Genomic DNA, 12173 nt, shown 5'->3' on the forward strand with positions numbered 1-12173 from the left:
GAGGCTGCGCCTTGGGGAAGGAGATATCATTTCATGGGAACCAGACTGCTCCCCCCCAGTGATGACAGTGCTACTTCTCTGGAACCCTTGTATTTTCAATAAGCCAGGCTTTACTTTGCCTGGCACTATTCAATAATTATGCACTCCTCTCTCCCTTCTTCTGCTCCAGTTCTTCCTCTACTCTATTAGAAGCTCATGTTGTCTAAAAATGAGCTAAAGTCATGTCTTCTCTCATCTGAGGAAGCTAGATCTAAAATACTCCAGGACATAATAAATAATAAAGGTCTCTAGGCATTTACACACAGAGGAGACCAGAGGAGGATACTCTTTTTTTTTTAATTTAATTTTATTTTATTTGTGAACATACTGTACAGAGGGGTTACAATTACATGGGCAGGATAATGCGTACATTTCTTACCAAGCATTGCAGCCTCCTCCTTTGGTTTACCCTTCACATCCCTTCCCAGCCTCCCCTCTCCCCCCCAATCCCAATCCTTCTCCTTCCCCCCCTTCCACCCCCCCCCACCGACGTTGTAAAGCTTGTTTTGGACATGACAACTTGTACTTCTCATTGTTGCAACAGGTCCACCTGTATCCTTAAACAACTGGTTTTTCCCCATCTCCTCCACAAGTTATACTGACATCAAATATAGTGAAAGCAGGGGTTATACTGTGGGGGAGGGACATACAAAGCAACAAAGAGATAATCTTATAAATGCGTTAGAAACACATGCATTAAAAAAAACATTAAAATACATATCTAAGGGTTCATTTTCCTGACATCACATTATCTGACCTTTTCCGCTTGACTCATACATATACTAGATATTGCAAATAAGGGAAACCATGGGACCTATGTTCAGAGGAGGATACTCTTAAGGAGAGGAACAGAAAGGCACAATACCCATGTGCATCTGAACATACAAAATAATATTTGTTGAAATGAACTCCAGGAAATGAAAATAAGAGGTTTTTGCTTTTTTACTATTTTTCTTTTCCTTTGGTTTTGTTTGTTTATCTGTCTTTGCGAGGGGAAGGGGAGCACAGAAATGAGTGAACAAAGGGTGAACAAACACAGCAGTGGTACTTACTAGACACTGTTGAAAATGAACTATACAACTCATGGGTGGGATTTCAGGAGAAAACTGGGAGATAGTGAGGGAAGAGGTGACACTGTCCAAAAATAAATTTATTCTTTACTTATATAACTGTAACCCTTCTGTAGATCATCTTTATAATAACAATAAATTTTTTTAAAAAGAAAGCTGGGCCAAAGTGCTTTCTTTGTCTCTACCAGTAGTGTGCTTGTAAAGCACTAATAAATCTCTTCTCTCTGCCCTGCACTAACACTCATCTCACTTGGTGTATTGGGGCAAGTAGCTGGACCTAACATTTGGCTCCTCTGGAATTGTACCTCAGCCTAGAACTCTGGTTATAGTTCTTTACAACCAGCAGATCTCCTTACAACCTAACTTAAGACCCACTTTATCCACTGATGGTCACATCCACACAGGCATAAAATATATCATGTCTGGTATTGGTTACCAGAAAGATTTCTGAGAGGGCCAGTTCTTCTGTCCTTAATCTAGAACAGTGAGACGGTATAGGGAGAATTTGGAAATATGGGGAGACTTTTGCTTTTTAACATTGATTTGTGGAAGTGGAGGAAAGATCTGCTATTGACCCTTAGTTTTATGATGTTCCCAACAACCAAAAACACCAAAAAACAAAAAATATAAATGAAAATACCAATAGAAGCACCATCATGGAGAAAGCCTAGGAGACCCTGAGCCAGAAGTGCTCAGCTCAATCTAGTTAAAATCAGCACCAAAACAACAATAACAATGATTATTGTCTGAAACCACTCAATTTTGCTGTTGTTTGTTATACTGAGAACTAGAGAAACCAGCTGATGTCAATATTTTAGTATTGACTGGTTTTCTAGTACCTTCCTGAGGCCAGTGAGTGGAAATCAGTCAGGAGAGACAGCAAGAACACAACAAATCAGGGGCATAGGGGAAAGAAGGAGATTGTAGGGGAAGGAAGATTTTGCATGGAAAGAGATACCTGTGCTCCTCTTTGCCAAGGGCATCGCTAATCACCATCTACCTTATCACACTGTACTTCTAAAATCACATGATGCATGTGAAAACATGGGGAAGCAGGGAAAACAAATAAGAGTTATATTACATTTGCCAAATAGTTGTGACTGGAAATGAAGGCAAGTATCTACAAATCTACATTAGGTACCTTTCTGATGTAAATTTTTTTTTATTTTTTATTTTTGTATTTTATTTGTGAACATACTATACAGAGGGGTTACAATTACATGGGCAGGATAATGCGTATATTTCTTACCAAGCAGCCTCCTCCTTTGTTTATCCTTCACATCCCTTCCCAGCCTCCCCCCTCCCCCCCCAGTCCCAATCCTACCCCCCCCCCCTCCCCGCCACCAACATTGTAAAGCTCATTTTCGACATGACAACTTGTACTTCTCATTGTTGCAACAGGTCCACCTGTATCCTTAAACGACTTGTTTTTCCCCATCTCCTCCACAAGTTATACTGACATCAAATATAGTGAAAGCAGGGGTTATACTGTGGGGGAGGGACATACAAAGCAACAAAGAGATAATCTTATAAATGGGTTAGAAACCCATGCATGAAAGAAAAAAAACATTAAAATACATATCTAAGGGTTCATTTTCCTAACATCACATTATCTGACCTTTTCCGCTTGACTCATACATATACTAGATATTGCAAATAAGGGAAACCATGGGGCCTATGTTTCTTTGGGCCTGGCTTACTTTGCTTAATATAATTTTTTCCAAGCCTTTCCATTTCCTAACAAATGGGGAAATGTCATTCTTTCTGATGGAGGCATCGAATTCCATTGTGTATATATACCACATTTTCTTTTTTTTTTTTTTTTTTTTTTTTTAATTTTATTTTATTTTATTTGAGAACATACTGTACAGAGGGGTTACAATTACATGGGCAGGATAATGCATACATTTCTTACCAAGCATTGCATCCTCCTCCTTTGTTTACCCTTCACCTCCCCAGCCTCCCCCCTCCCTCCCACCCAATCATACCCCCCCTCCCCCCCCCCCACCGACATTGTAAAGCTGGTTTTGACATGACATTTTGTACTTCTCATTGTTGCAACAGGTCCACCTGAATCCTTAAACGACTTGTTTGTCCCCGTTTCCTCCACATGTTATACTGACATCAAATATAGTGAAAGCAGGGGTTACACTGTGGGGGAGGGACATACAAAGCAACAAAGAAATAATCTTATAAATGCGTTAGAAACACATGCATGAAAGAAACAAAAACATTAAAATACATATTTGAGGTTTTGTTTTCCTAACATCACATTATCTGACTTTTTCCGCTTGACTCATACCTATACTAGATATTGCAAATAAGGGAAACCATGGGACCTATGTTTCTTTGGGCCTAGCTTACTTCACTTAATATAATTTTTTCCAAGCCTTTCCATTTCCTAACAAATGGGGAAATGTCATTCTTTCTGATGGAGGCATAGAATTCCATTGTGTATATATACCACATCTTCTTGATCCATTCATCTACTGAGGGGCATCTGGGTTGGTTCCATATCTTAGCTATGGTAAATAATGCTTCAATAAACATAGTTGTGCTGGTAGCTTTAGTGTGGTCTTGTTTGTAAACATTTGGGTAAATGCCCAAAAGTGGGATTGCTGGGTCATAGGGGAGTTCTATGTGTAGTCTTTTGAGGAACCTCCATACTGCTTTCCAAAGTGGTTGAACAAGTTTACATTCCCACCAACAATGAAGTAAGGTTCCTTTCTGTCCACATCCCCTCCAGCATCTGTTGTTGTTAGAGTTCTTGATTTTTGCCATCCTAACTGGGGTGAGGTGGTATCTCAATGTTGTTTTGATTTGCATTTCTTTTATGGCTAGGGAGGTTGAGCATTTCTTCATGTGTCTATTGGCCATCCTTCTTTCTTCTTCAGAGAAGTTTCTCTTTAAGTCTTTCGACCACTTGTTTATTGGGCAGTTGTTTCTTTGAGGATTTGTTGTTGGGGGATTTAATTTTTTGAGTTCCAAGTATATTTTAGATATGAGACCCTTGTCCGTTGTATGGCTAGTAAAGATCTTCTCCCAATCCGTGGGCTTTCTATTAATCTTGCTAGCTATGTCATTTGCCCTGCAGAAGCTCTGCAACCTTATGCAATCCCATTTGTCCAACCTTGCTTTGATTTGTTGTGTTTCCGGGTCTCTATTCAGAAAATTTCGGCCTGAGCCAAGGAGACCTAGGGTTTCTCCTATTCCATCCTGTAATGTTTTCAGAGTGTCTGCTTTGACTTCGAGGTCTTTGATCCATTTGGAGTTGATTCTGGTGCAGGGTGATATATAAGGATCTAGCTTTAGATTTCTACATGTAGTTAACCAATTTTGCCAGCACCATTTACTGAAGAGGCTGTCTTTCTTCCATTCTATTGTTTTAGCTCCCTTATGGAAGATTAGATGGCTATAGGTCTGTAGGTTCATTTCTGGGTTTTCAATTCTATTCCATTGGTCCTGAGGTCTGTTCTTATGCCAATACCAAGCTGTTTTGATTACTATGGCTTTATAGTAGAGTTTGAAATTTGGTATTGATATTCCTCCAGCAGTGTTCTTTCCATTGAGGAGCGTTTTTGCTATTCGGGGTCTTTTATTGTTCCATATGAATTTTTGGATTGCCTCTTCTATTTCCTTTTTTTTTGTCGGTCTTGGGGCTTGAACTCTGGGCCTGGGCGCTGTCCTTCAGCTCTTTAGCTCAAGGCAAGTGCTTTACCACTTGAGCTACAGCACCACTTCCCTCTTCTATTTCCTTGAAGAATGAGGTTGGAATTTTGATAGGTATCACGTTGAATTTGTAGATAGCCTTGGGAAGTATTGCCATTTTCACGATGTTAATCTTTCCAATCCAGGAGCATGGGAGGTTTTGCAATTTTTTTAGTTCTGTGTTGATTTCCTTTTTCAAGATTTTAAAGTTTTCATCATAGAGGTCCTTCACTTCTTTGGTTAAGTTAATTCCTAGGTATTTTATTTTTTGTGGGGCTATTACAAATGGAGTTGCTTTCCTAATTTCAGCCACACTTTTCTCATTGTTGGCATACAGAAAGGCCATTGATTTTTGGGGGTTAATTTTATACCCTGCTACTTTGCCAAAGTTTTGAATCACCTTGAGTAATCTGGGAGTGGAGTCTATGGGATTCTTTAAATACAAGATCATGTCTGACGTAAATTTTTATCCATAGTAAAACAAAGGTAACATCTTTTAGCTCTGCTTTTGGGGGTTTGTATGTTTCCAATTTTCCTATATCCCTTGCCCTCAGCCTTCCAGAGATACAGATCCTACTTTTAGAGGCCCAGACACTACCATGCCAGGGTATGTTAGCTGACCATTACGGATCTTTTTTTTTTATTGTGAAAATACGGTACAGAAGGGTTACAATTACATGGGCAAGATGATGAGTACATTTCTTATCAAGCATTGTTGCCTCCTCCTTTGTTTCCCCTTCCCATCCTTTCCCATCTTCCCCCCCACCCCACTTCCCCCTTTCCCACCCCCTCCCAGCCAAAGTTGTAAAGTTCGTTTTTCAACATAACGTCTTGTACATCTCATTGTTGCAATGGGTCCACCTGTATCCCTATTTAAACAATTTGTTTTTTCCCTTCCCCTCCACAAATTATACCAACATCAAATACAGTGAAAACAGGGTTTATATCATGGGGGAGGGACATACAAAGCAACAAAGAAATCATCTTATAAATGTTTTAGAAACAATTGCAAGAAAGAAAACACATTTGAATCTTTATCTTGGGGTTCATTTCGCCTAACATCAACTTATCTGACTTTTCTGCTTGTCTCAGACATATACTAGTAATTGCAAATAAGGGAAACCATGGGGCCTATGTTTCTTTGGGCCTGGCTTACTTCACTTAATATAATTTTTTTCCAAGTTTTTCCATTTCCTAACAAATGGGGCAATATCATTCTTTCTGTTGGAAGCATAGAATTCCATTGTGTATATATATCACATTTTCTTGATCCATTCATCTACTGAGGGGCATCTGGGTTGATTCCATATCTTAGCTATGGTAAATAATGCTGCAAAAAACATAGTTGTGCTGGTAGCTTTAGTATGGTCTTGTTTGTGATCATTTGGGTAAATGTGCAAAAGTGGGATTGCTGGGTCATAGGGGAGAACTAACTATGTGGAGTCTTTTGAGGAACCTCCATACTGCTTTCCAAAGTGGTTGAACAAGTTTACACTCCCACCAACAATGCAGTAGGGTTCCCTTCTGCCCACATCCCCTCCAGCATCTGTTGTTATTAGAGTTCTTGATTATAGCCATTCTAACTGGAGTGAGGTGGTATCTCAATGTTGTTTTGATTTGCATTTCTTTTATGGCTGGGAGGTTGAGCATATCTTCATGTGTCTATTGGCCACCCTTCTTTCCTCTTCAGAGAAGTTTCTCTTTAAGTCTTTAGCCCACTTATTTATTGGGCAGTTGTTTCTTTGAGAATTTGTTTTTGGGGGATTTAATTTTTTGAGTTCCGGGTATATTTTAGATATGAGACCCTTGTCCATTCCATCATGGATCTTGACCCTGGAATCCTAAGATACAAACCCTAGCTCGGCATTCCACACCATCCCCTGCCTGCTTTGATACCAGCTCCATTCACAGTATTGCCAGCTGTCTAGCAGTGACTGTGCCCTGGAAAGGGAATACTGCTGCTTTCTTTGAAAGAAGGAATCTCACTGTTTTGGGGGGTTCCTGTGGGGAAGTTGTGTGAGGTCTAGGATACAGCTTTAAGCCAGCCAGTGAATGCTTATTCCAGATGCTCAGCATCGTAGGTCAAATATCTTCACCCAAAGCTCACATTGGAATTTAATTGCCCTTCTAATAGATTTTGTTGTTTTGTGCAGGTCCTGGGGCTTGAACTCAGAGCTCAGGCTAGCGCTGGAACAAAGAAGCACTATAGCTTCACTTCCAGCTTTTTGGTGGTTAATTAGAGATGTCTTACAGACTTTCCTGCTCACACTGGCTTCAAAGTGTGATCAGATCTATCTCCAGCATAGCTAGGATTACAGGCATGAGCCACCAATGCTTGTTCCTTATAATAGTTTTAAGAGGTGAGGCTTCTAAGTGATTAGGCCCTAGGCTCACTTACCCCATGAATGGGTTAATGCTGTTGTTTCAGGGAGGAGTGGCTTTGTCATAGGAGGAGCTCTCTTATGACCTATGCCTTCTGTCATATCATGGTGCAGCAGGAAGGCCGTCACCAGATGCCCCTACCTTGACATTAAACTTCTCAGCCTCCAGTATTATGGAAAATAAATGTCTCTTCTTTATAAATTACAGTCTATGGTATTCTGTTATAGAAACAGAAAACAGACAAACGTTCTAATTTTCCCCCCCTGTCCTCCAGGTCTGATTTCTCAGAGTGTCTAGTGGGAAATCCGAGATTACTTGGATTACTGTAGTTGAGGGAAGAGTTAAGCTTTGGATCCCCCACTCTGCTGAAAAGTTGCATTCCTTCCTAAGGTGCTGCTGCCTCTTTCCAGGAAATTGTCTTTGATTCAGTCTAGAAAGGAGTTTTATTCCCCCCACATTAGAGAATTCTAACGTTGGAACTCTAGGAATAGTTAGCCAATACTGTCTTTTAAAATGGTTTTTGGGGCTGGGAATGTGGCTTATTGGTAGAGTGCTTGCCTAGCATGCCTGAAGCCCCGGGTTTGATTCCCCAGTACCACATAAATAGAAAAGGCTGGAAGTGGCACTCTGGCTCCAGTAGTAGAATGCTAGTCTTGAGTGAAAGAAGCTCAAGGACAGTTCCTAGGCCCTGAGTTCAAGCCCCAAGACAGGGGAAAAAAAGGTTTTTGTTTATTTGCTTTTGTGCTGGTCCTGGGACTTGAACTCAGGGCTTGGCCACTGACCCTGAGTTTTTTTAGCTCAAGGCTGGTGCTCTACCAATTGATCTATAGCTACATTTCCAGCTTTTTGGTGGTTAATTGGAGATAAAATCTCACAGACTTCCCTGCCCAGCCTGGCTTTGAACCACAATCTTTAGATTCTCAGCCTCCAGAGTAGCTAGTATTGCAAGTATGAGCTATAACACCCAGTTTTAAAATGTATTTGATTATTATCTAATACATTGTTTTTAATTCCAGGATTTCTCTTCCCCCATCACATCTCTGCCTTTCTATTAATCATCAAAGCCAGATATTCTCAAGTGTTTGTCTCAGGACCAAATATGTTTAAATAAACATGTTTTAAAAATACTTATAACCTCAAAAAATGTCGTATGGCACCAATATACAGTGAGAACAAAAAAGGATAGTCTCAGGAGAAAAATCACCAAGTTGGGGCTGGGAATGTGGCTCAGTGGTAGAGTGCTTGCCTTGCGTGCATGAGGCCCTTGGTTTGATTCCTCAGCACCATATAAGCAAAAAAAGCCAGAAGTGGTATTGGGGCTCAAGTGATAGAGTGCTAGCCTTGAGCTGAAAAGGTCAGAGACAGTGCCCAGTCCCTGAGTTCAGGCCCCATGACTGACAAAAGGAAAAAAAATCACCAAGTTGTAATACCCAAGCACCTCTTCGTATGTATATGAAATCATATACATACCAAAATGAACTCCAAAGGTAAGGAAACAAAGGATCTTTTCTTAATTTGCCCTTTCAGTTTCTGATGACTCTTTATTCTTTGCCTCATATATGGTGTAATCATATATGGTGCACATCTAAGGGAAGGAGAGGGCAAGACACAGAATCAGTGAAAAAGTGCAACAGTGGCTCCTACCAGCTGCACTGGACATTGATGAAAGTGAACCACACAACTTGTGGGCAAAGATAGGAGGGAGGGAATAGGAGAGAATGAGGAAACAGATACTATGCAAAAGAAGGAAATATACTTATTACCTGACATGTAAAGGTAATTCCACTAAAAACCCAATAAAGCAATTTTTTAATGTCATATGACTACTTTAGAAATTAGTACTACTGTGCACCGGTGGCTATGTCTGTAATCCTAGCTACTCAGGAGGCTGAGATCTGAGGATCACAGTTAGAAACTAGCTCAGGCACAAAAGTCCCAAGGAGACTCTTATCTCCAATTAACCACTTAAAAAAAGGAAGTGGCACTGTGGCTCAAGTGGTAGAACACTAGCCTTAAGCACAAAGAGGCTCAGGGACAGTGCCCAGGCCCTGAGTTCAAGCCCCACAACTGACTAAATAAATAAATAAATAAATAAGTAGTGAGAACATTCTAAAATATTGACTGATTCACTTAAAAGCAAAACAATATGATTATTGCAACTAAATATTATATGCTACAATCCATCTGTATGCATATGCCACCTTTACCTCTTCTCATTACTCCTTGGAAAACAAGGTCCACAAAAATGGCACAAATATTAATACTCTACTACCACTTTGCTCAGTAACAATCTCCTTTAAGTCTGACCAACGTGTCTCATGTTTTCTCTCAGCATCCATCAAACTGTTTCAGGATAATTGGTAAAGGTAAAATCTTATTGTTGTTTCCCATTTTAATGGTGACAAACCTTAGTTTTCAGAGTACAGTTGGTCTTCCTTATCCTTGTGTGTGTGGGGGTGTATGTTCCAAGACCCCAGTGGGAGCCAAGCCTCAGTGGCCTGTAATTCTAGCTAATCAGGAGGTAGAGATAGGGAAGATCTTGGTTCAAGGCCAGCCCAGATAGAAAAAGTTCACAACACCTCCTTCTCAACAAATATCTAGGAATGATGGTAAGCTCCTGTCATCCCAGCTACATGGGAAGCTGAGATCAGGAGTATCAAGGTTCTAGGCCGGGCTGAACCATTCTCAAGAGTAAAATCCATGCATAATGACATGTCACTGTCAGTTAAAAGGAAGGTCACAGTACAAGAGGCCTAGACAAAAATGAGAGATCTCACCTCAAAATTAACTAGATCAAAAAGGGCTGGGGGGTGTGGATCAAGCAGTCAAGGACTGGCTTATCAAGCACATAGCCCTGCGTTCTGATCCCAATACTACCAAAAATGAAAAAAACAACAAGCAAAGAACAGCCAATGACTGAAACTGTGAAAAGTATGAAACCTCTATATATTGTATTTTCTATACTTATATACCTATGATGAAGTTTAATCTTAAATTTGACACCATGGAGGATTAATAACTTATTATAGAGCTTAACAACTTCAGCATACATATTATATTTTTACTCACTGACTTCTTTTTTTTACATCTTCCCATTGGCATGTCTGAAAGTGAATAAATATCACTACTTTTAGTACTTTGGGGTCATTTTTTTTGATTCCACACGTATATTTCACAATGCAGTTTCACATGGAATGCTAAGAGCACTTTTCTTCATATTTTACAGAAGAGCTTGAAACGTGGTTGTAAGGTCTGAACAGGGACACCTCCCTTCCTCTCAGCTGAGTTTCCGCCTAGTATCTGTTACCTAGGTAACTGGCAGACCTGGAAGCAGTCACCTTCCCCTCCTGCTAGGTCACATCCTGGGCCACCTCTGGTCACGTGCCTTCCATCTGACCTTAGGAGGGTCCTGGACCATGAGGTCACATCCAGATCCAGTGTGGCCACACCTCTTCCTGTCCCTGGCCTAGATAAGTCCTGGCCCAGGAGTGGGTTGCCCCCTTTCCCGCCCCCTTTCCTTTTCAGCCATGCTTCTCCACCATGCATGGCCCGGGCAGCAGTTCGGTATATAAACTTCTTTTCCTGCCTGAATAGCGCCTGGTGTTCTCCTCATCGGCTACCTAATGAAACCTACCGATTTAATATACTTTACAGTGGTCTTTCAAATAATATTCATACCATAGTACATCCAAATCTAACTCCTAAATAAATGTGTCACATTTTTTTCAGAATTTAAAGGCTTAATGGCAAAAATCAGTGGAAGAAGTATTTAAGTATCATATTTTACATAAGTGGCTGAAAAATAAATTCAAGGAGGTAAATAGGATTCAGTAAGGAAGCTCTCATTCGCCCTGAAAGAGGCGGTGGTCGGTAGGGAGGGGTAATGGCTATGTCTAAATAATCGCCGGTCTGGAACTTCTGCGACTGAAGTTCATGGAGTCGTCTGTCCCCTTTCTGCCAAACATGGTGCTGCCGATCTCCTTCACTAGTAGCCAGGTCTTCTTTCTAGCTTCTGGTCAGTTCTTTCAAGGTCACATCCATCCAGGCGTAGGTATGCAGCTCCCTGGACAACACGTTTCCGCAGAACTCGTCCATGCGGTGGTGGCGACCGGTGGTGGTGGTGAAGACCAGCAGCAGCAGCAGGCATGTCTTCTCACGATCCGTTGGATTCTCAGGCTCCTTCTTGATTTCTTCCGGGGTAACGTACCTTCCACCGCCATCGTCTTTCCTCAGCCTGTGAGCAGATTGCTGAGACCTCCGACCCTAGCAGCGAGCTTGAGCCTCAGCTCTCTGGAGCCATTATTAAAATGGCTTTCCAGGCACCAGTGGCTCACACCAGTAATCTTAACTACTCAGGAGGCTGAGATCTGAAGATCGTGGTTCAAACCCAGCGCAGGCAGGAAAGTCCATGAGACTTGTATCCCCAATTAACCACCAAAGTGGAGCTGTTGTTCAAATAGTAGAGCACTAGCCTTCGGCAGAATAAATTCAGGGACAGTGCTAGGCTCTGAGTTCCAGCGCCTGCACACACACAACTAGCTCAAGTGTTACTTGAATATAAACTCTGCGATATCATTTAGTGATCTGATAACCAAGATGGCACTCAGTGATGGTGGGTGGGGTATAATGTGATGCATGGATACCCTGGAAAAAGGATGCCTCATGTCCATGAAGAAAGGGAGTGTCTTGACATTTCATGATGCTAGTCTGAATGGTATGCAATTTAACACTTATTGTTTAGCTATGGATTTTTCCGTTTAATATTTTCAATTTGCTGTTGATCATAGCTGAAAACTTGGGTAGAGTACTTGCCTGCCATGTAGTGCAAAATTAAATAACTACATTAATGAACAAAAAGTCCCTGATAGTTGTATAAAAGTATAGAATAGCACAGGAGAAAATAGAAAAAAAATTTGTTTTTTGAGTTTCAAAAACCCTAGCTACAGAAAGAAAAAAAGAAAGGATGCATGCAGT

The 12173-nt window shown here is 40.9% G+C and overlaps 1 pseudogene; it reads right to left on the reverse strand.

Moving 5' to 3' along the window:
- Positions 1-1485: 1485 nt before the first annotated feature.
- Positions 1486-12173, reverse strand: part of LOC122099975 — a 25036-nt pseudogene continuing 14348 nt past the window's right edge.

The sequence above is a fragment of the Dipodomys spectabilis genome, unplaced genomic scaffold (genome assembly GCF_019054845.1).
Source record: "Dipodomys spectabilis isolate Male_0828 unplaced genomic scaffold, ASM1905484v1 ptg000551l, whole genome shotgun sequence".
NCBI lineage: Eukaryota > Metazoa > Chordata > Mammalia > Rodentia > Heteromyidae > Dipodomys > Dipodomys spectabilis.